At 35.9% G+C, this 25459-nt stretch overlaps 1 pseudogene across 1 annotated transcript in view; it reads left to right on the top strand.

Annotated features, from left to right (window-relative positions):
* LOC143236781 (diacylglycerol kinase beta-like) overlaps positions 1–25459 on the top strand; it is a 120446-nt pseudogene that overhangs the window by 40237 nt on the left and 54750 nt on the right. The window contains exons 9-14 of the transcript XR_013019750.1: positions 1507–1581; positions 8156–8275; positions 9313–9430; positions 15081–15169; positions 15793–15907; positions 24839–24937. The product of XR_013019750.1 is annotated as a diacylglycerol kinase beta-like (transcript). The remainder of the gene's footprint in view (positions 1–1506; positions 1582–8155; positions 8276–9312; positions 9431–15080; positions 15170–15792; positions 15908–24838; positions 24938–25459) is intronic.

The raw sequence follows: 25459 nt of genomic DNA, 5'->3' as shown, positions 1-25459 counted from the left end.
AGACGTAACACTTGAGCAGTTTTACGGTCCATCAACCACATAATTACCTTAAATAAACACTGTCTTCTGTTTCATGTTGTTATTTGCTTATTATCATGGGGTATATACGAGTATTATTTTTCATTAATATAGACTTTATTTTGTTTATTGAATGACAGACAGAATACACTAAGAATACGCCTAAAGTCTAAATTTTGTAATACTTGTTTATCTAAGTGAACCCTAATCTCTGTAACCCTTGTTTTCTTGCCTAAACTTTAATCTCTATAACCCTTGTTTTACTTGCGTAAACCTTAAACTTTGTAACACTTTTTTTACGTAGGTAAATCTAAATCTCTGTAACCCTAATTTTGCTCGCCTAAACCTTAAACTTTGTAACACTTGTTTTGCCGAGGTAAACCATAATCTCTGTTACCCTTGTTTTACTTACCTAAACCTTAAACTCTGTAACACTTGTTTTGCCTAGGTATACCCTAATCTCTGTAACCCTTGTTTTACTTGCCTTAACCTTAAACTCTGTAACACTTGTTTTGCCTAGGTATACCCTAATCTCTGTAACCCTTGTTTTACTTGCCTTAACCTTAAACTCTGTAACACTTGTTTTGCCTAGGTATACCCTAATCTCTGTAACCCTTGTTTTACTTGCCTAAACCTTAAACTCTGTAACACCTGTTTTGCCTAGGTATACCCTAATCTCTAACCCTTGTTTTACTTGCCTAAACCTTAAACTCTGTAACACTTGTTTTATCCAGATATACCCTAATCTCCGTAACCCTTGTTTTACTTGCCTAAACCTTAAACTCTGTAACACCTGTTTTGCCTAGGTATACCCTAATCTCTAACCCTTGTTTTACTTGCCTAAACCTTAAACTCTGTAACACTTGTTTTATCCAGATATACCCTAATCTCCGTAACCCTTGTTTTACTTGCCTAAACCTTAAACTCTGTAACACTTCTTTTATCCAGATATACCCTAATCTCTGTAACACTTGTTTTACGTATTTAAACCCTAATCTTTGTAATCCTTGATGACGGGAAACCCACTTGAAATAAAAATGTCTCTCAGAACGGCTGGTATAGGTATTAACACTTTTATTGATAAGCAGAGAACAACGTTTCGACCTTTCTTTGTTAACTTAAAGATGACCTAGAAAGGTCGAACCGTTGTTCTCTGCTTATCAATAAAAGTGTTAATACCTATACCAGTCGTTCTGAGATACATTTTGTAATCCTTGTGTTACTTGTTCAAGCCTCAAACAGTGTTTTATCTTGTTTTACAGCATACTACACAATTAATTTTAAGTTAATTATTTGGAAATTAATAATCTGAATTTTAATATCATCTTGAGTTTTTAGTTTGTTTTTACGTCCACGAACAAAATTAATTTAGATGTCCTGGACGCATTAGTGAATTATAGTCTTTAATAAACTATCATGATTAAAACGTTAGTTTAGGTTTTGCTATATATAGTGTACGGTTTAATAGTTGTTTTAATTGCTTTTCAGGAAATCGATTGTATTGTAAACCAGATGATGGCTGTTGCGGAATATCTGGGATGGGATGTCAGTGAACTGAAACCGGTAATAATCAATTCTACCATCTTTACTTAACGGTATGAATTAACTAGCTGAAACCGGCAATAATCAACTCCACGTCTTTAATTAAATGTATAAGTTAGTGAAATGAAACCGATAAGAATCAATTATACCGTATTTATAATACTTAACGGTATGAGCTGAAACCGGCAATCGTCAATTCTTCTGTTTTTTAATGATGAATAAAAGTAAATTCATATAAAATTTTATAATAAATAACTTAAATATATGATCTATGAGTGATATTTGTTTTAATTCTTACATATAAACGATTCATATAAAATACAAATATTGCACTTCACCAACGTAATCCAGTTCACACCGTAATAGTGGTTCATACAACTGTATAATTTACTAGCGCCTCTGTTTTTCATATCCTATCCGGCCTGATAAGGCCTGGCGAAATGCCTTCTGGATATTGTCTTGTTGGTTGTTGTTCACTTTCACTCATAATGTGTATGGCTAACTGAATTGGTAAAAACCAATTTCGCTGTCTTTACGGGCCCAGAATGGCCAGGTGGTTAGGGCGCTCGACTCGTAATCTGAAGGTCGAGGGTCCGAATCCCCGTTATACTATACACGCTTGCCCTTCCAGCCATGGAGGCGTCATAATGTGCGGTCAATCCCACTTTTCATTAGAAAACGATTAGCCCAGAAGTCGGCGGTGTGTGGTAATGAGTAGCGGCCTTCTTCCTTGTCTTAAACTACTAAATTAGGGACGGCTAGCGCATGTAGCCCTCGTGTAGCTTTGCGCGAAATTCAAACAACAAACAAACAAACTTCACTGTCTTTACTTAAAAGTGATTTATGGTCAGTTTTAACCGAAAGTGGCAGTAAATTATTATATTTTTACAATAAAAATCCACAACGCTCTAAGAGAGTGTTTCTCTTTGTTTCTCTGTTATTTTTTCTATATATTTTTTTCCAGCACGAAAACGATCATTGTTTCACTTATCTATAGATTATTTCATGGAATTTTTTGTTTAAAAATATTGTATAAAACGGGGTGTAAAATAGAGCACAAATTACCCTAATCCATTTCACGATAACAAAAACATAATTTCTAATTCCTGTACCTAAAGAAGAATGAATAATCTACAGTATTAGTGTAAGGTGTTTTCTCTTCTCTAAGGTGACACTCAAACGAATCGAAGGGAATTTTGCGCGAAAAATTGAGTAGATTTCGAATTCCCAAACTGCTTCTTTTTTTTTTTTGTAAATAAATAATTGGCGAACCTCAAGTATAAACATCCAATCGTTAACAGTTAGGACTATGAAAAGAAAAACGCACCAAACAATTTTACTTTCCTGTCCGCTATCCAAACAAAACCTGTCTTGTTTACAGATCGGCCAGAAGGAACGTAAGCTTTGTGATCGATTAGGTCTAGAAAACAGGGGGTTGGGAGGAGTTAACGCTTCGTTCGAATGATGGATTACAGTTTCACCGTTGCGTTGTCTTCTATTACAGAGAATACAGTGAAACCAAAGTCGTGAGGCTCTGAATTACCAAACATGAAAGAGAAAAGAAGGAGAAACCGATTGGTCTTTTGAGAAGCGAAATTGGGTTTATTTAATTAATAAATAAAAGACAAATATAGACATGTTTCTTGTTATTAATGAAGATATTCAAAATACGCCTTCAGCGCTGGGTTTTTTCTTTCTTTTTTTATGTCACATTATAGCAGTTCACACATTGACCATCAGTACAAACGTTTAGCTCATAGCTTCGACACCCGCCTTCCAAGGTCTCGTAGGTTAACCCATTCTAATCTTGCTTAAAAGATTTTCAATTTGAGGGTAGATTGGTAGAGATTCAGATGAGTAATAAAACTGAATCGGGTATACGAGCGCGCCTCCTGTTTGGTATTGCCTGCGCTCAAAAATATAGTTCATAGAAAGGAAAACAAAGGTATTATTGATTAATTAACTCTAATCCTGCTTAAAATAATTTAAAGTACAGAGGCTGTTGTGGATTCCCTTTTATTTAGATACAAAAACATTTTATTAAACTACATCACAAGCTCATAAGGAAAGCAAATAAGAGATTTGTTTACCATTGAGGAAATATTCTAGCATGTCTTAAGGTTTCAGGTAATTTTTAAAAATAAATTTTAATTGGTTTTACGGTTTTAGTAATAGTCTAGTTTTATAACGTTAGGCCATTATATTACAGTCATTAGACGGTACTCATATACACGAACACAATATGTATTTGTACAGTTTTATAACGTTAGGTCATTATATTACAGTCATTAGACGGTACTCATATACACGAACACAATATGTATTTGTACAGTTTTATAACGTTAGGTCATTATATTACAGTCATTAGACGGTACTCATATACACGAACACAATATGTATTTGTACAGTTTTATAACGTTAGGCCATTATATTACAGTCATTAGACGGTACTCATATACACGAACACAATATGTATTTGTACAGTTTTATAACGTTAGGGTATTAGATTACAGTCATTAGACGGTACTAATATACACGAACACAATATGTATTTGTACAGTTTTATAACGTTAGGGTATTATATTACAGTCATTAGACGGTACTCATATACACGAACACAATATGTATTTGTACAGTTTTATAACGTTAGGCCATTATATTACAGTCATTAGACGGTACTCATATACAGAACACAATATGTATTTGTACAGTTTTATAACGTTAGGTCATTATATTACAGTCATTAGACGGTACTAATATACACGAACACAATATGTATTTGTACAGTTTTATAACGTTAGGTCATTATATTACAGTCATTAGACGGTACTAATATACACGAACACAATATGTATTTGTACAGTTTTATAACGTTAGGCCATTATATTACAGTCATTAGACGGTACTCATATACACGAACACAATATGTATTTGTACAGTTTTATAACGTTAGGCCATTATATTACAGTCATTAGACGGTACTCATATACACGAACACAATATGTATTTGTACAGTTTTATAACGTTAGGTCATTATATTACAGTCATTAGACGGTACTAATATACACGAACACAATATGTATTTGTACAGTTTTATAACGTTAGGTCATTATATTACAGTCATTAGACAGTACTAATATACACGAACACAATATGTATTTGTACAATTTTATAACGTTAGGTCATTATATTACAGTCATTAGACGGTACTCATATACACGAACACAATATGTATTTGTACAGTTTTATAACGTTAGGCCATTATGTTACAGTCATTAGACGGTACTCATATACACGAACACAATATGTATTTGTACAGTTTTATAACGTTAGGGTATTAGATTACAGTCATTAGACGGTACTAATATACACGAACACAATATGTATTTGTACAGTTTTATAACGTTAGGGTATTAGATTACGCACATCAGACGGTACTAATATACACGAACACAATATGTATTTGTACAGTTTTATAACGTTAGGCCATTATATTACAGTCATTAGACGGTACTCATATACACAAACACAATATGTATTTGTACAGTTTTATAACGTTAGGGTATTAGATTACAGTCATTAGACGGTACTAATATACACGAACACAATATGTATTTGTACAGTTTTATAACGTTAGGTCATTATATTACAGTCATTAGACGGTATTAATATACACGAACACAATATGTATTTGTACAGTTTTATAACGTTAGGTCATTATATTACAGTCATTAGACGGTACTCATATACACGAACACAATATGTATTTGTACAGTTTTATAACGTTAGGTCATTATATTACAGTCATTAGACGGTACTCATATACACGAACACAATATGTATTTGTACAGTTTTATAACGTTAGGGTATTAGATTACGCACATAAGACGGTACTAATATACACAGCATATATTTGTGTCAATTTTATAACATTTGGTTAAATGTATTACAGTTAGAAAAAAACGTTCCGTGGGTTATAACAGTAATTCTAAGTATACATTTTCTTCTACACACAGTTCAAGGATAGCACCAACTTTTGTTTTGTATCATTTTATACCATTTTATATATCAGGTAGTTTAGGTCATTATATCTAGCGTACATATAAATATTTTGTTTTTTTACAGATTAATTGATAATTACTCCTGCCTTATGTAAATAAACACTCTTTAAGGGGCTAAATTTAATCCGGAGTTGTTATGAGTACTTCGGTTATATTTTGTAATCAAAATTTTATAATCAAGAAAGGTCGCTTTATGTGATCGTTGTGGTTTACATACGTCTGTCAATATTCTTATACTGAGGTTGGAAAATTAATGGAGGCGAGCCAGACGTACAACAGCTATAGAAATGTCAAACAGTTTTGAGCCATGCTACTTATTTGTAGCTTCGGTCATCACAGGAAAGAACAGTCATTTAAGTGTGTAACCCAGTTAGAATGTTATACACATTATGAGCCACATGTTAAATTGTCTTAAGTCACTGTTTTTACTAATGTTCAACACCTAATCTGTTCAGTGATAAACACCAAGACTTATGAAATCAAACGTTGGTTTATGGTTGTGAAGACTTATAACATCAAAAATCGGGTTCCGGTTCTGAGGACTTATAACATCAAAAGTTGGGTTCCGCTTCTGAATAATTATAATATTACAAATCATGTTCTTCGTCTGACGACTTGTATCATCAAAATTGAGGTTCCGGTTTTTAGGAATTATAGCATCAAAAGTCGGGTTCCGGTTCGGAGGACTTATAACATCAAAAATCGGGTTCCGGTTCTGAAAACTTGTAACATTAAAAGTCATATTCTTCGTATGAATACTCATAACACTAAAATTGGGTTTCAGTACCCGCGGGAGGCAGAGCACATGCAGCCCATTGTGTAACTTTACGTTTAACAACAAGCAAACAAAAAGAAATCTCGAATGGTTGAATAATCGACCATTGTGTTTTCGTTTTTTCTATAGAAAAGAAAATAGTTTAATAAATTATTTTTATGAGAAACAACATTCATGTGTGTTTTTATGTGCAAGAAATAACAGTGTATGAGAATCAAGTGACAGATGTTAAAGTTGAGTCATGACGTATGAAACACTTTCAAAAACCTTCCTTCACGTACATGTCAAAATAAGCTCTAAGTTTCCGTAATATATTTAACTGGTTAAAGATAAAAAATATTAGCGGCCTTCAATAATTATGGTTTGAAAGCCTAGATGTCTGTAAAATGTCAGACATACCTAAGTATTGGTACGGACATATTTGATCAGGTTCTATGAACATTGGGCTCAGCATGGCCAGATGGTTAAGGCACTCAACTCATAATCCGAAGGTCACGGGTTCGAATCCCTGACACCCCAAATATACTCGCCCTTTCAGCCGTGGAGGCGTTATTTATTGACGGTCAATCCCACTATTCGTTGGTAAAAGAGTATCCCAAGAGTTGGTGGTGATGACAAGCTGCCTTCCCTCTAGTCTTACAATGCTAAATGAGGGACGGCTAGCGCAGATAACCCTCGTGTAGCTTTGCACGAAATTCGCAACAAACCACAATGTTTTACTTTTTTTTTGTCTGTCTAATTTCTAGTATACAATATTTACGTATTTCCTACCTGTTCCTGGCCCGGCATGGCCAAGTGTGTTCGAATCCCGGTCGCACCAAATATGCTCGCCCTTTCAGCCGTCGAGGCGTTATTTATTGACGGTCAGTCCCACTATTCGTTGGTAAAAGAGTATCCCAAGAGTTGATGGTGATGACTAGCTGCCTTCCCTCTAATCTTACACTGCTAAATGAGGGACGGCTAGCGCAGATAGTCCTCGAGTAACTTTGCGCGAAATTCAAAACCTAACAAACAAACAAACAAACAATCCTACCTCTTACTTATAGAAAACAAGTTTGAGATAACTTATAACTTTCAATTGTTGTTGTAATAAAACAACAACATATTATAACTTGTATTTGTTTGAGTCAGATTTGGGTAGTTTGTTAACTGTTATTATATTTTCTATATAAGTAGGAGTCAACATTTGGATATTTTATACGTTGTATTTGTAAGAGACAAAATTTATTAACTGTAAAAAGAGGACTGTTTATGTACAAAAAAAAGTGTTGGCCACTAAACGTCAATGTTCACATATGTCACATTTTGTTCTCGTGCGCGACGTGTTTTTATATCAGTGAACGATAATAGAAAATAGCGATCAATTTTGAACATGAAAATACCCCTATCTGGATGTGACAAGTGAACGCCCCGAAACTTAATTAACTTAAACAGCTTCAAAAATCACAGAATCGTTTTCGTTCAAGAGAACTTTTCGTATATTGCTATTGTCAGCAAAAATAAAACACTCAATCATCACACCAAAAACTTTTGTTACTCAGTTTCCAAGTTCAAATTAACGTAAAGAAAGACATCAGATGTTTCACACATTCATATTACATACTTTTCCCACGTTGCATAAATTGAACTGTGTATAATTTGAAACGATGCCAGTTTACCAGAAATATATATTCTACATATAACGAAGACCCCAACAAGTTTCTATAAAGTAGAATACAATGTAACAACATCTAATCTCATGCTGTTTGTTTTCCTTCAGATCTTACAAGATATGATGACAGAAATTGACTACGATGCTGATGGAACAGTTTCCCTAGAAGAGTGGAAGCGAGGTGGAATGACGACAATACCTCTTCTCGTCCTTCTAGGGTTGGACACGGTAAGTTTCCGGTTTGACAACAGTACCTTCTGTTGTTCTTCTAGAGTTGGACACAGTAAGTTCCTGGTTTGACGACAATACCTCTTCTTGTTCTTTTAGGGTTGGACACGATAAATTCCTCGTTTGACAACAGTGCCTTATGTTGTTCTTCTAGGGTTGGACACGATAAATTCCTCGTTTAACAACAGTATCTTATGTTGTTCTTCTAGGGTATACGTGGTAAATTCTGGGTTTGACAACAATACCTTTTCTCGTCCTTCTAAGATTGGATATGGTAATTTCAGGGTTTGAGGACAGTATCTCTTCTCATTCTTCTAGGGTTGAAAATGGTAAGTTTTTGGTGTGACGACAGTATCTCTTCTCGTCCTTCTGGGGTTGGACATGGTAAGTTCCTGGTTTGAGAAAACCTCTTATTGTTCTCCTATTGTACACGTTAAGTCCCTGGTTTGTCGTTTTCAGGATAGACGCAGCAGGAACTTAATTCGTCCTACGCTCAATAAACTTCGAGTCTTAGGTACTTGGAATGAGTGACCTCGATAGAGTTCGTGATTCAACTTTCTTGGGATGAACTTTGTAAAGTGTACAGACCAACCATCTGAGGAATAAACTCTGTATGGTTCGTGGTCTGTCGAGGTGAGAAATGGGTTGAGTAAGGTTTATAAGCTGTCCAGATAAAATATGAAATAGATAAGGTTCGTGACCTGCCCAGCTAAGGAATGAATTAGGTAAGTTCGTGATCTGCCCATCTGAAGAACGAACCGGTAAGGTTCATTGCTCACCCATGACAACCAAGATTTAGTTATGCCATATAAATTCAGAGACTCTGTTATATCTCTAATATATAATTCGGTCAAGTAAAATGTATCATTGTAAATGTTTCGAATTTTTTAGAGTTATAAGTTCACTATGTATAAAGTGTATAAACTAAAGCACTGTAGCCATTCCAGAACAATGCTTGGTACATCCTGAGAATCCACTTCTTATCATAATTCTTCTACGTTACAAATAAGTTTCATGTCTTTTCTTTTCCTCAACAGAATGTGAAGGATGACGGAAACCACGTGTGGAGTTTAAAACATTTCAACAGATCTACCTATTGTAACCTCTGTCTCAACATGTTAGTCGGCTTCGGGAAGAAGGGGCTTTGTTGTAATTGTAAGTTTCGGTTGACGTTGTTCTATGGTGACTTGTTACTGTGTTTTTATAAGTAAATATATGTATGTGTTTTCTTATAGCAAAGCCACATCAGGCTATCTGCTCAGCCCACCGAAGGGACTCGAACCGCTGATTTTAGCATTGTAAATCCGCTGTACTAGCGGGTGGGGAGCTATACGTAAATGCTTCTGTAACGTGTTCTAGCGAAGATTATGTTACCTTAAGAAGGTCCCGAAACTCCAGTAACGATGCATTTAAATCCTATATTAGATTCTTAACTGAATATGACAATATGATCCTGAGTGTAACATATCAGATTCTTTATTTAATAAACAACAGAATCTAGCTCTAAAATAGATTATGTGTATATACCATTAATACATGACGCAGTCATGTTTCCCTTGAATCTAGTTAAAACGGTATAATAATTAATATGTATTGATACATATAAGTTTACTCCCATAGCTCAGACACTATTTTGATAGACTATTTGACGTCCGGGCAGTGATAGTTGGTTTTCAAAGGGTATTCCTGGTTTTTTTCCTACAAAATTGAAGGTATTGCGGACAACTAAACCCCACACATATCTCCAACAAATTGTGTTTTGCCCCAAGACTTTACCCATCGGTCTTCACTCATGATTCCCTTTTCTTGTTGAGTTTTCAGTAATTATTACAGTGGTTCTCAAACTATAAGCCTCGGCGCCCTGGGGCGCCGAGGGATATTGCAATTTATCGAGGGAAACACAGTGATATCGACATCTTGATGACAAGAAACCCACTTTCTTAACCTGAAGATGGCCTAGAAAGGTCGAAACGTTGTTCTCTCCTTATCAGTAACCGTGTTAATACCCATAACAGCCGTTCTGAGATACGATATCGACAACTGTCGGACACCGCGCGAACTACTAGCTTGAAGTAGTTCACAGTTTTATCATTAGATCACGCTTCATTCCTTTTGATGACGTTCTCGAATGTTTGAGGTATGTTTTTGTTTACTTGTACTTTCGGCTAGACCCCGCATAGCCAGGTGGGTTAAAGCGTTTGACTCGTAATCCAAGGGTCGCAGGTTCAAATCCCCATCGCACCAAACATGCTCGCCATGGGGGCCTTATAATGTGATGGTCAATCCCACTATTCGTTGGTAAAAGAGTAGCCCAAGAGTTGGCGGTGGGTGGTGATAACTAGATGCCTTCCCTTTAGTCTTACACTGTAAAATTAGGGACGGCTAGTGCAGATAGCCCTCGTGCAGCTTTACTCGAAATTCAAAAACAAAGAGAAACAAAATTTTCGGCTACGCCAGTTACTTCTCGAAGTTTCTCGTTTCTTATATTTTGTATATAATACCTGTCGTCTCTCCGGGTCCGTCAGTAATTGAAATAGCTGAAGGGTGTTGTGATCAAGTGATCTAGTGAATTTTATTTGTTGACTTTTAGTCCTTGTGCATAAAAATGGAAAGAATTTTGAACATTAATAAGAAGTGTGGGAATGAAGAAAAGGATGGTGAACCACAGACCAGTAGTAAAGGATGGTGAACCACAGACCAGTAGTAAAGTTGTGAAGAGACAGAAATATGATGATAGTTGTCTAGATTTTGGTTTAACTTTGGTAAATGTCAATCATAAAGAGTGTCCGCAGTGTGTATTATGTCTAAATGTTTAACTTAGGTAAATGTCAATCATAAAGAGTGTCCGCAGTGTGTATTATGTCTAAATGTTTAACTTAGGTAAATGTCAATCATAAAGAGTGTCCGCAGTGTGTATTATGTCTAAATGTTTAACTTAGGTAAATGTCAATCATAAAGAGTGTCCGCAGTGTGTATTATGTCTAAATGTTTAACTTAGGTAAATGTCAATCATAAAGAGTGTCCGCAGTGTGTATTATGTCTAAATGTTTAACTTAGGTAAATGTCAATCATAAAGAGTGTCCGCAGTGTGTATTATGTCTAAATGTTTAACTTAGGTAAATGTCAATCATAAAGAGTGTCCGCAGTGTGTATTATGTCTAAATGTTTAACTTAGGTAAATGTCAATCATAAAGAGTGTCCGCAGTGTGTATTATGTCTAAATGTTTAACTTAGGTAAATGTCAATCATAAAGAGTGTCCGCAGTGTGTATTATGTCTAAATGTTTAACTTTGGTAAATGTCAATCATAAAGAGTGTCCGCAGTGTGTATTATGTCTAAATGTTTAACTTAGGTAAATGTCAATCATAAAGAGTGTCCGCAGTGTGTATTATGTCTAAATGTTTAACTTAGGTAAATGTCAATCATAAAGAGTGTCCGCAGTGTGTATTATGTCTAAATGTTTAACTTTGGTAAATGTCAATCATAAAGAGTGTCCGCAGTGTGTATTATGTCTAAAAGTTTTGTCTCCAGAGTGCATGCTTTCAAATAAACTAAAACTCCACTAATAGACCAATCATCCTGACACGGTTAGTAAATTCTGTGATTGTTTTACCAGAAAGTTAAAAGAATTGAAAGAACCAAAAGGTAAGATTTTTGAAACAAGCATCAATACCAAACAATGCTTTGTTATCATCCTACAAGGTGAAATATAGAGTCATGAAATGTAAAAAACTCAACACCAAGCAATGCTTTGTTATCATCCTACAAGGTGACATATAGAGTCATGAAATGTAAAAGTCTCACACCATCACAGAAGCACTGATTTTACCTGCTGCAGTGGATATGATGAACATTATGGTTTGTGAATCTGCGGGAAGACTGATTTCAAAGGTCCCTTTATCCAGCAATACTGTCAGTCGTACAATCTAACACATGGTCGAAGACCTCAACGATCAGATAACTAAAAAAATGAAAGGTGAGAAATTCGGGTTACAGCTAGATGAGGCGACGGATAGTAACAAGAATGTTCATTTGATTTGTTACACCAGCTAGATGAGGCGACGGATAGTAACACGGATGTTCATTTGATTTGTTACACCAGCTATATGGGGCGACGGATAGTAACAAGGATGTTCATTTGATTTGTTACACCAGCTAGATGAGGCAACGGATAGTAACAAGGATGTTCATTTGATTTGCTACACACGGTTCATGGATGGTAACAAAATTGTGGAAGACCTTCTCTTTTGTAAAAATATCACTGTAGGTACAAAGGCTCAAGACTTGTTTGAGATCCTTGACACTTTTATGTGTGAAAACAACTTAGACTGGACTAAGTGCATTGGCGTCTGTACAGATGGTGATCTCTTTATGTCCCGCTTTTATGGAGGATTGCAAGCACTCATACGAAGCGAAGCTCTTGATGCACTATGAATCCACTTCATAATCCACTGAGAAGCCCTTGCGTCAAAGCACCCGATTCCTCCACTGAACCTTGTTTTGGAAGGTGTGTTGAAAGTGGTGAACTTTATAAAAATTTGGCCACAGAAGGCGAGGTTTTTAAAAACTGTGTAAGGATATGTGATCTGAACACACATCTTTGTTGTACCACTGTAACTCGTGATGGTTCTCACATGAAAATGTACTATCCCATGTGTTTGAATTACGACAGGAACTCTATTCTCATCTCAAAGAAGAACACGAACGTGCTAAAAACTTCTTGAATTTTTGTATTCAAAATTAACATACCTGAACATACTCTTAGAAAAACTGAATGCGTTGAATTTCTCTCTGCAGGGAAGCAACACGCACGTTCTGAAACTCGCAGAGAAGGTTTCAGTCTTTAGAAAAAGTTACTACTATGGATAACAAAAAATGAATGAAGTTGGTGACAAAGATTGTTTCCCTTTGTTGCAGCAGTTTGTTACATCCAATGAAGTTGATTTGACCCACGAACTAAAATCTGCTTTTGAGGAGCACCTGATACAGCTCAGTGACTGGTTTGAAAATTACTTTCCAGAAGATATGGAGAAGTTTGCATGGATTCAAGGCCATTCAAGGTTAAGGCCTCATCTGAATTTATCTCTGTAGAAAAGAAAATCTTATTTAGCTGTTTTCTGGCAAGACTTTAAAACAAAATTTGGCAGCATGGAACTAACTGAGTTTCGGATATCAGTAAAGATGAATATCCGTTGCTAAGTGCTAAAGCTCAGTGAATCCTAATTCCATTTGTGACGTCATATCTCTGCGAACCTGGGTTTTCGGCGGTTGCTGTGATAAAAGCAAGTACAGCACGAAAATCAGTGTGAACAGGAAATGAGGGTGGTGGTGTCCAATCTGATTCCCAGGTTTGAGAAGCTGTGCAGTGCCCAACATCCCATTAGTAATTGTGGTTATTTAAATACGAAATAAAAATATTGTTTTCACTTTCAATTTATGTATATTATTCTTTCAAACTGCTGCTAAGTTGTTAGGACATAAGTACTTATCAAGTATTAAGTTGTTTGGACCTAACTACTTAATAAATGAAACTGTTAGGTTTTTCTTTTTGCCCAGGGGCGCAGTGAACCGAAAAAGTCTAGGATACGCTGACTTAGGCAATTCTCCAACAAGCCCCTCACAATATAGGTGTACATAGTAAGAAAAAAAACTTACGTGGGGCGCTTAGAATCATTGAGAACGATAAGAACCACTGTTTATGTCTGGTGAGGGAAACAGACATGCGGATTGGCTTGAATGAAACAAGCCGCCAAGAACAACTAAAGCTTACAGACGACTATAAAGCAGTTGTTGAGTGTCAACAAATCCTATATCTCACACTTTGAGGGAAACGAAAGTACTCTCCCCCCCCCTAGACCGTGCCACAAGTTAGTTGATTTAAAGTCTGTTAATGACTATTAACAAAGTCTCTTCGACTCCAGACACTTTATTTATAGTCACCAACCTAAGGAAATTGGGAGTTAGATCGTGTGATGGAAAGTGTTGTAACGTAGATTTGATTACATGGAGACGTACTTGGTTTAACTAAAGCAATATAACAGGAGTAACTCTTGTTGGAACTAGTGTTGTGAAAGGCAGTCACTCAGCTGTACCGAATATTTGATTAAATTAAAATCATTCGAAAGAGGTGTTGTTGTTTTTATTATCCTGTTTTGGGAACAAAAATTCTCATATTAAAATATGAAAATATATTAAATTTTTCAGCTAATTAACAAATTATTTCGTTCTGCGTTTTTTTCTTTCACGCTTATCAGAGAGCGTTGTACTTTTCTCTGATTTGGTAAAATACAGCTATTGATTTGAAAGGAAACTGGGTTGATTTTAATTTCCTTCAGAACTCAGAACAAATCGAAAAAGTAACACAAATGTTCATGTTTACATTTCTTGTCGTTCACTACCGATAAATATTGGCCCGACATGGCCAGATAGTTAAGGCACTTGACTCGTAATCTAAGAGTCACGGATTCGAATCTCCGTTACATCAAACATACTCGCCCTATCAGCCGAGGAGACATTATAATGTGAAGGTCAATCCAACTTTCGTTGATAAAGGAGTAGTCCGAGAGTTGGCGATAGGTGGTGATGGCTAGCTGCCTTGCCTCTCGCCTTACGCTGCTAAATACGCAGATAGCCCTCGTGTAGCTCTGAGCGAAATTGAAAACAAACCTGTTAATGAGATTTATGGAAACAGTGTAGACTGGTTATTATACCTATGTTATTACACCTACTGGCTATTATACCTACGTTATTACACCTACTGGTTTTTATACTTACGTTTCGGAATATTTGTTATCTCGTTTCTTAGTTTGCAAGTACACAGTTCACGAGAGATGTGTTCAAAAAGCGCCAGCGTCCTGTATAAGTACATATGTAAAGTCGAAGAGGACATCACAGGTAAGTAAAAACTCAATTGGTCAGTTAACGATACACTTTAAAAGTAATATTGTTTGGTAGACTCAGTATAACTACCTGTTTTATCTATATAATTATACGTTCGTTAAAAAGTGAGATGATATGTCTGTAAATATAGCTGGGTTCGGTTGGACGACAGTGTTAACAAACGTGATTTCTTGTTGTCATCAGGACGTCCAATATTCATAAATGTTCTCCATTTCATGTGTAGTTTCGTGGAAATTGTAATAAAGTACCGACGTTCTTCTTATTTTACAAGCACTGCAGAAACTGTTAAGCCTTTTAGATTTAGAAAAGTGACAAGGCGTAACAAAACAACTACTACTAATTTATTACGTTTCATAATTAATAGCCCCAAAACGAGTGTCCAACAAGAAGTTCTCATTAATACATTTCTTACTCGTTATAGGCCACTGACAACAAAGTATTTGTTTTATAGGTTATAAATATAGGTTATTGTTTTATAGGTTAATGTTATAAATGTGATGTTGTATCGTTTCTTACACGAGATTTATTTCTTATCCGTATGCAGATGATTGATGTAAAAAACAAAACAAAGAACAGGTTTCTTTCATTAACACTTACATGTGATCTATTCTATATAGACTTTGCTTCACCATTGGACGGAAGGGAACTGTGTAGGAAAGTGCAGTAAATGTAAAACCCATCAAGTCGTACAATGGAATAAGTGGGCTTCACTGCCGGTGGTGTCAGATGATGGTGAGATTCTTTGTGTGTTTAGGCATATGTAGTACTAATACTATAACAGTTAGGCCTAGAACAATGGCGAAACCAAGTTAGTGGTAATAATATAATAGCTAGGCCTAGAACAATGGCGAGACCAAGCTAGTAGTAATAACACTATATATAAAAATTTTTACTTTTTCTTGTTCTTGGACAAAAAGTGTTATTTCCTAATTGCTTATGAGTAAACCAAATGGAAAAGACCTATTTTTTTCTTGAAACATTGCTTTTGTGACCTGGGCAATAAAATTTTCAAATTTACCCATTTTCCAGAACATTTCAGGTAGATTCAGTGCTGCTTAGCTGATAAAGAATTTTCTCGAACTTACGAGAATTTACAAGAACTTTCTAGAATGTCGTAGAACTTACGAGAATTTTCAAGACCCTTTTAGAATTTTCTAGAACATTCCACAGTAATATATATATACAGGGCGTAACTACTCACCACTTCAGTATAGTTCTAGCTGCCTAAGGGAACACATAGACTTATCTGATTTTATCATAGATGGCATCAAGAAGCTGCAAGCATTCTCCATACGCATCTAGAAGCCTCAAAGATGTGCTGCTTCATAACGGGAATAAGTATCCGTCTTTTCCCCTGGCCTTTTTGGTGCACCTCAAAGAGGAATACAACAGTGTCAAGACCTTGCTAGAAGCCTTGAAGTATGATGAGTATGGCTGGGAGGTTATCGGATACTTCAAAATGGTGTCATTCCTGATGGGTTTCCAAGGAGGCTTTACCAAGTTTTCCTGTTATCTTTGCCTTTGGGACAGCAGGAACACCGCAGCGCACTACAACAGGGAGCACTGGCCACAACGGACCGAGGTCCCTGTAGAGAGGCACAATGTCAAGTTAAGCCACTAGTGGACCTCCAGAAGGTGTTGTTCCCACCATTGCACATAAAATTGGGTCTTATGAAACAATTTGTTACAGCTCTTGATAAGGAGTCTGCAGTTTTCAAGTGCCTTCAAGACTTTTTCCCTACGTTGTCTGAGGAAAAGGTCAAAGCTGGTGTCTTCGTTGGACCACAAATGAATAAGATCCTGGAGGGCACAGAGTTTCCCAAGAAGCTCAGTAGGAAGGCAAAAATAGCTTGGGGCAACTTTGTCGCAGTAGTTCGGGGCTTCTGTGGTAATCACAAGGCCGAAAATTATCTGGGACTGGTTGAGGCTCTGGTGAAGAACTACGGCAAAATGGGCTGCAGGATGTCCCTGAAAATCCATATCCTTAACGCTCGTCTGGATAAATTCGAGGAGAAAATGTGAGCATACTCAGAGGAGCAAGGCGAGCGCTTCCACCAAGATATACGGGACTTTGAACGCCGCTACCAAGGAGCGTATAACGAAAACATGATGGGAGACTATATTTGGGGGCTGATATGCTTTTTACATTACATACGCAAATCTCGAAAACCTACTCACTTCAAAACATTTTAGTTCATTTTGTATAACTTTAGTATAAATATATGTAAATCTTGATTCATATGTTGTTTCATTCAGACCTTATGTAAATGAAAATGTGGAAATGGAAATTTGCTAGTTTTTACATAGAAAATAAGTTAATTTTTAAATTTCATTATCCAGGTCACAAAAGCAAAGTTTGAAGGGAATAATGGACATTTTCTGTACTTCTACAACATAAGCAATTAACACTCCTACGAACAGTGGGGCCTAATAGGCCCCAGAGCAACTTGAAAGGTTATTAATATTAGACTAATAATTTTGTATTTAAATGAAATTGCCATTTAAATCCATTAATGAATGGATTAACGAGATTCCAACTGTCCCTATCTACTATCTAGCGAAACCACAGCCAGGGGAACGGGCTTGGAGAAATCAGGACTAGAAACGTCTTTTCGTGGGAGTGTTAAGAAATAACACATAATATCCAGAAACAAAATTTATGTTATATAGTGTAATATAACAGTCAGGCCCAGAACAGTGGCAAGACCAAGCTACAACTAATAATATAACAATTAGGCATAGAACAGTGGTGAGACCAAGCTAATACTAATAATATAACAATTAGGCATAGAACAGTGGTGAGACCAAGCTACTACTAATAATATAACAATTAGGCATAGAACAGTGGTGAGACCAAGCTACTACTAATAATATAACAATTAGGCATAGAACAGTGGCGAGACCAAGCTAGTACTAATAATGTAACAGTTAGGCCTAGAACAATGGTGAGACCAAGCTAGTACTAATAATGTAACAATTAGGCATAGAACAGAGGCGAGACCAAGCTAGTACTAATAATGTACCAATTAGGCATAGAACCGTGGCGAGACCAAGCTACTACTAATGATATAACAATTAGGCATAGAACAGTGGCGAGACCAAGCTACTACTAATAATATAACAATTATGCATAGAACAGTGGTGAGACCAAGCTCGTACTAATAATGTAACAGTTAGGCCTAGAACAATGGTGAAACCAAGCAAGTACTAATGATGTAACAGTTAGGCCTAGAACAATGGTGAGACCAAGCTACTAATAATAATATAACAATTAGGCATAGAACAGTGGTGAGACCAAGCTACTACTAATAATATAACAATTAGGCATAGAACAGTAGTGAGACCAAGCTAGTACTAATAATGTAACAGTTCGGCCTAGAACAATGGTGAGACCAAGCTAGTACTAATAATGTAACAGTTAGGCCTAGAACAATGGTGAGACCAAGCTAGTACTAATAATGTAACAGTTATTCCTAGAACAATTGTGAGACCAAGCTAGTACTAATAATATAACAATTTGGCATAGAACAGTGGTGAGACCAAGCTACTACTAATAATATAACAATTAGGCATAGAACAATGGTGAGACCAAGCTACTACTAATAATGTAACAATTAGGCATAGAACAGTGGTGAGACCAAGCTAGTACTAATAATATAACAATATGGCATAGAACAGTGGTGAGACCAAGCTAGTACTAATAATGTAACAGTTAGGCCTAGAACAATGGTGAGACCAAGCTAGTACTAATAATGTAACAGTTAGGCCTAGAAGAATGGTGAGTCCAAGCTAGTACTAATAATGTAACAGTTAGGCCTAGAACAATTGTGAGACCAAGCTAGTACTAATAATATAACAATTAGGCATAGAACAATGGGATGAAAATGTATTAAAATTTTAGTCGTGAGTGAATGAATATTTAAGGCATTAAATATTAGTTTATTATTATTAATAACTTCACGAGATCTGTATGAGAGATGAAAGTTTCGCTTTCTTTAAGAGTCCTCTGTAGGGAAACAAGAAAACTGTTATAAGTATCTGAACTATTAGTCATTAACTTACCGTGGTAGAAAACGTTTTGAGTTAAATAATAATTTAGTATTTATAAATGCATAACTATTAAAACAAATATGTTATACTGACGCTGGGGTTGTTTCTAACGAGTGAAGGCTTGTTTCATATCAATTATTTTAATAAAATGATACACGATCTTTTCGTTTGTGTAACAGGGTCTCCAACCTTGTGAATCGAAAAACAAACAAAAAATCTTGTTACAACTAAAACGCTGTTTAACCGAATTTTGTAATTTAGTTTACTAATAAAAGAGATTGTTTCAAATAGACTAGGCAAACAACAAAAAACAAATTATTTATTCTGTGGAACTCGAACTTATAACTACTAATAAAACAACAACTTGTCACTTTCCAGAATAAACCGAAAAGTTAATTCACAACAGAACAAATTCATGTTCTTTTGTAAGAAACATGAATAATTTTATTCCACGTCAACTTTGTGGCTAAATTCCTAATAGTTAATGTTTATTTATTTCCCATTATAATTAAAGCATACAGATCGTTTTTAAATCAACATAACGTTACGCGAAATTAACATAGCTCCATTTTTTTCCCGATATACTGATTTTCATCTGTAAGTATAGACTCGTGGACTTGTTGATGTTTCGTCACTGTAACAGGCACTGACGAGATTCAAAGACAGTTTGAACATGTTATCACGTGACCACCAGTTTTAGTCTTTGGTTATCTCTGTTTTAAGTTCATATATTTGTTTTATAACGTAAGTAAAATAAGATAATAAAACCAACTTGAAAGTGACCGAAGGTCACGTGAGTCTGCCATTAATTCCCAAACTTTCCTTAGATAGATTAATGTTTTAGTTCATTTTGTTTGTGTGGATTGTCCCGGCATGGCCAGGTAGCTTAAGGCGTTCAACTCCCCGTTGCACCAAACGTGTTCGCCTTTTCAGCCATGGAGGCGTTATAATGTAACGGTCAATCTCATAGTTCGTTGGTAAAAGTGTAGCCCAAGAGTTGGCGGTGGGTGGTGATGACTAGCGGCCTTCCCTCTAGTCTTACATGACTAAAGTAGGGACGGCTAGCGCAGATAGCTCTCGTGTAGTTTTGCGCAAAATTCAAAAAACAAACAATCTTCCTATGGTAACATAGCGCCTTTGGTTTCGCTTCGTATTCAACTTTGGACAATAACCTACTATTCATTACGTATGGTTGAGGAACAAAATCGATGTTTTATATTTATTCCTTTTTATTTTTTTCACCTTACATTTACTATTTTATACATTATTTCTCTGCTATTAATATTTTAAATTATATAGGTTTTAGGTTTACTGTGTTTGAGATGTTTATTCTGTTCGGTAATTTGGTTCAGGACATTTTCGGCTGAAGCACCTGAACCAGGCCCTCTTTATTATATCAACTGTGTTTCTAACCCAGGTTGTTGTATAACTGAAGAGACGAACATTTCTTGAAGTTATTTCAATGCTAGTAAACAGTTATACACAACTCCTCGTCTCGTGGGATTTTGACATTTTGTACAACATGTCTTGACACATTTGGGATTACATTTTAATATTATGTATTACCTTTTAAATAAATAAGTTACTATGCGTGACTCATGCTGATACTAATAAGATACTGTTTGAGGCACTACACGCTAAGAATAATTTTTTTCCTCACTTTAGAGAAGTTAGTGTTAGGTTTTATTTAGTTTTATTAAATTACACGTGAAACTTTACGTTTACTGCGAAAATGACAGTACAATCCCCTCACCCAGGCTACTGTAAACCTGAATCTCGTGTTTACTTCTGATAGGCAATAAAAATGTTTTACAGTATATTGCGAACAGTTTTAAATGAATACATCGAAAATGTTCTCGACAAGAAAGGGTGAGCTGGAACTGATAGCAATACGATCGTCAACTTCCCGTGTTCTATAATAGCATCTTAACAACACATATTTAATAATACCTTCAGTTGAACGATTAATCAGAACAGACATTTATAGTACAGTGTTCAGTACAGATGTGAATAAAAAACAACAATAACTCGAGAGTGTGTAGAATGATTGTCGTTGGAACAATAAAAGTCGAATGAAGTCACTACGCGGCTTGTTTCTAGTAGAACCTAAAAGTAATACGACTTGATCTAATTAAGCCTAGCGTGGAATATTTTACAAAAATATTTAATTGGTTGCCGCAAAAGAAGGTAAGCTAAACGCATATCATCTTTGATTTGTTTTTATAGATAACTTCTGTCACGAAGCGAGTAGTATACACAAAAGTGGGGCGTGCCTACTACTGTAATGGTATTATTACAGTTTGTATCTACAGTTTGATTTGGTTTAAATTTCGCGCAAAGCTACTGGAGGGCTATCTGCGCTAGCCGTCCTTAATTTAACAGTGTTAAAACTAGATGGAAAGCAGCTAGTCATCACCACCAATCGCCAACTTTTAGGCTACTCTTTTACTAACGAATATTGGGATTGACCGTCACTTATAACGCCCCCGCGGCTGAAATGGTGAGCATGTTTGGTGTGACGGGGATTCGAACCCGCGACCCTCAGATTACGAGTCGAACGCCTTAACTCATTTGGGCATGCCGGGCCCAGAATAAATGGAAGTCGTAAGTCCAAAAAAGCCTGGGTTGTTGAAAGAAATTTGATCGTTTATATATGGGAAAAAATAAAACAATAGTTTTCCATGCTTTAGTGATTGTGAGATTAATAAACGCTCATAATGAAAAGATATATTCGGTGATTAGCCTGAACCCCTACTTGCTGTTTATTAACACCCCTCCTCTCCCAGTGGCTCGGCGGTGAGACCAAAGAATTATAATACTAAAAATAGGTTTCGATACCCGTGTAACTTTGTGCTTAAGAGTAACCGAAACAAACTAAATATTGATTTTAATTTCGACCTAATTATTAAACACAAAATTACTTAAAATACTCTTGAATTTCTCTCTTGTTACAAGTCTATGGGAAATTTTACAGGTGTCATGGAGCCTGGCATGGCCAAGCGTGTTAAGGCATTCGACTCGTAATCCTAGGGTCGCGGGTTCGAATCCCGGTCGCTTCAAACTTGCTCTCCCTTTCAGCCGTGGGGGCGTTATAATGTGACGGTCAATCTTACTATTTTTTGGTAAAAGAATAGCCCAAGAGTTGGCGATGGGTGGTGATGACTAGCTGCCTTCCCTCTAGTCTTACAATGTTAAATTAGGGACGGCTAGCACAGATAGCCCCCGAGTAGCTTTGCGCGCAATTCAAAAACAAAACAAAAACAAACAGGTGTCATGGAAATAACAATAACAAAAAAATTGAATACACTCATAAAATCCGTTAAGGATATTTAGTGACGAGCTAGTAGAATCAACAGAAAACTGTGTGTCACGTGTAATTTATCAAGGCAGTAATGCACCAATAACGTATATTAGGAGAATCGCCCCCTATTAATTTTAATATTATTAGCTGAGCCATTTAAGGTTTGATTGAGTAATAGAGCACGAGATCTGACAAACGTTTTAGTGACGTGCTAACAAAGTTGTGACTGAATGGGACCTCTTATTGATTAGTATTTTGTACGTAAATTGTTTGTGACTTGTGTCTCTGTAACTGATAAGTTAGTTTTACTGATTAGTTTTACCTTTTGTATTTTTAGCCGTTATATCTCACGCAATCGCTACTATTTTATTGTTTGTAATAAAGCGCAATCCAACACACAGGGTTGTGTCACTGAGGGAAGAGATATCGCTATTATAACAGTTGGAACTTGATACTGTACACATCTCGGTCTACAACACAGTAATGTAAGGCTTAACCCAACGACAGTACCTATATCATTGTAATTAATTACGCTACTCGTTAGTGCCAGTAGAAATTATATGGAACTCCAGTTAAATACCAGTGGTTTCAATAATTAATTTGTAGTATAAAACTTATACACATATTTAATGACGAAGTTTAAATTTATACAAATATTACTCAACAGAATTATTTTAATTTATTTGTTTTTTGAATTTTGCACAAAGCTACATGAGGGCTATCTGCGCTAGCCGTCCCTAATTTAGCAGTGTAAGACTAGAGGGAAGGCAGCTAGTCATCACCACCCACCGCCAATTCTTGGGCTGCTCTTTTTAACAACGAATAGTGGGATTGGCCGTCACATTATAACGCTACCACGGCTGAAAGGGCGAGCATGTTTGGTGGGATCGGGGATGCGAACCCGCGACCCTCGGATTACGAGTCGCACGCCTTAACACGCTTGGCCAGTCCGGGCCCCAATGGAAAAGGAAAGATTAACTTGTAGATGGCTGAAGGTCACTAGGGTCTGCCATGTTCGCTAATCTCTTGTGAAATTTATAATATAGCGTCTTACTTCATTTTGTTCGTGTGGTAACTCACAAGAAACTATACAGCTATTGGGTTACATGTGTTTGAATAACATAGTTCTTTCTATCTTTGTTATTTTAATCTATTTATTGTTCCTTTCATTCATTACTCCTGTGTTATTAACATTTGTAATTAATTAGGCTTACTGTGATTGCGTTATTTACTCTTTACATGAACGTTTAGTTTGGTTCAAGACGTTATAGAACCAAGACCTCTAATTGGTTTCAAATATGTTGCACGGCGAGTTTTCACCCAGGTTGGTGTGTTATTAAAGAAACGGATTACACTATGTAACAACATTTTTGACTGTTTCTTGTTCCTGGGCAGAAAGTGTTGTTTCGCAACTGCTTAAGCCTAAAGTAAATGGAAAATATCTGTTTTTCTCTTCAAACTTTGCTTTTGTGACCTGGGAGCATATAACGAAAACATGATGCGAGACTATATTTGGGGGCTAATACATGAAAGTGATTTACATTACAGTCGCAAACCTCGAAAAACTATTCACTTCTAAACATTTTTGTATAACTTCAGTATAAATACATGTAAATCTTAATTCATATGTTGTTTTATTCAGAACTTATGTAAATGAAAATGTGCAAATTTGCCCGTTTTTACATAGAAAATAGGTTAATTTTTAAAATCATTATCCAGGTCACAAAAGCAAAATTTTAAGGGAATAATGGTCATTTGCTGTATTTTTACAACATAAGCAATTAAGAAATAACACATACTATACAGGAACAAAACTTGTGTTACATAGTGTTATTTTTCAGACGCTATTTAAATCTTAATAAGCAGTTATATGTCACTGGTGACTCAATTTGTTTTGGAAACTTTTTTATATATATTTATGGGCGTGCTTATGTGGTTTTGTAAAACATTTTAATATATTTTAACTTCGTTGTCTGGAGACCGCTTGAATGGTTATTGATAAAAATTATAAAAGTGTCACCAGGTGGTGCCTTGTGATAATGTTGGAGAAACGATGTAGATTTGAAATAACATTTCATCCACCACAAGTCGTCTTTGAGTTTTATTTTCTAGTTAGTGGGTTTCTTGTCGTTACGTTTTATTACGCTTGCTAACGTTGCTTTCTTGTTATGTGATTCTATATTTAATTTAAAAAAAAATGAATTAAGTTATTGGGCAGAAACCGTACATCTATAGCCAGACATGTCTGTTTAGTATGAATCTGTTTAAAGTGTTTATAACAGTTATATTTTCATTGTTACACCGTGTTTTAGCTTCATAACCATTGTGCTTCCCAAGTGAAACCAGAGTGTACGTTAGGAGAGCACAGAGACCACATTCTGCCTCCAACTGCCATCTGTCCCATAGTACTAGTAAGTAACCACTTTTACAGCATAGTGTCGTGATGTTTATAGAGTACAACATGTCAGTCTTCAGTGTAGTGTCTTGATGTTTATAGAGTACAACATGTCAGTCTTCAGTGTAGTGTCTTGATGTTTATAGAGTACAACATGTCAGTCTTCAGTGTAGTGTTGTGATATTTATAGAGTAATACTTGTCAGTCTTCAGTGTAGTGTCGTGATGTTTATAGAGTACAACATGTCAGTCTTTAGTGTAGTGTCTTGATGTTTATAGAGTACAACATGTCAGTCTCCAGTGTATTGTCTTGATGTTTATAGAGTACAACATGTCAGTCTTCAGTGTAGTGTCTTGATGTTTATAGAGTAAAACATGTCAGTCTTCAGTGTAGTGTTGTGATGTTTATACAGTACAACATGTCAGTCTTCAGTGTAGTGTCGTGATGTTTATAGAGTAAAACATGTCAGTCTTCAGTGTAGTGTCTTGATGTTTATAGAGTACAACATGTCAGTCTTCAGTGTAGTGTCATGATGTTT

The sequence above is a fragment of the Tachypleus tridentatus genome, chromosome 13, assembly GCF_004210375.1.
Source record: "Tachypleus tridentatus isolate NWPU-2018 chromosome 13, ASM421037v1, whole genome shotgun sequence".
In the NCBI taxonomy this organism is placed as follows: Eukaryota; Metazoa; Arthropoda; class Merostomata; order Xiphosura; family Limulidae; genus Tachypleus; species Tachypleus tridentatus.
The sequence above is the reverse complement of the archived record's forward strand: the minus strand, read 5'-3'. Positions and strand labels throughout refer to the sequence as shown.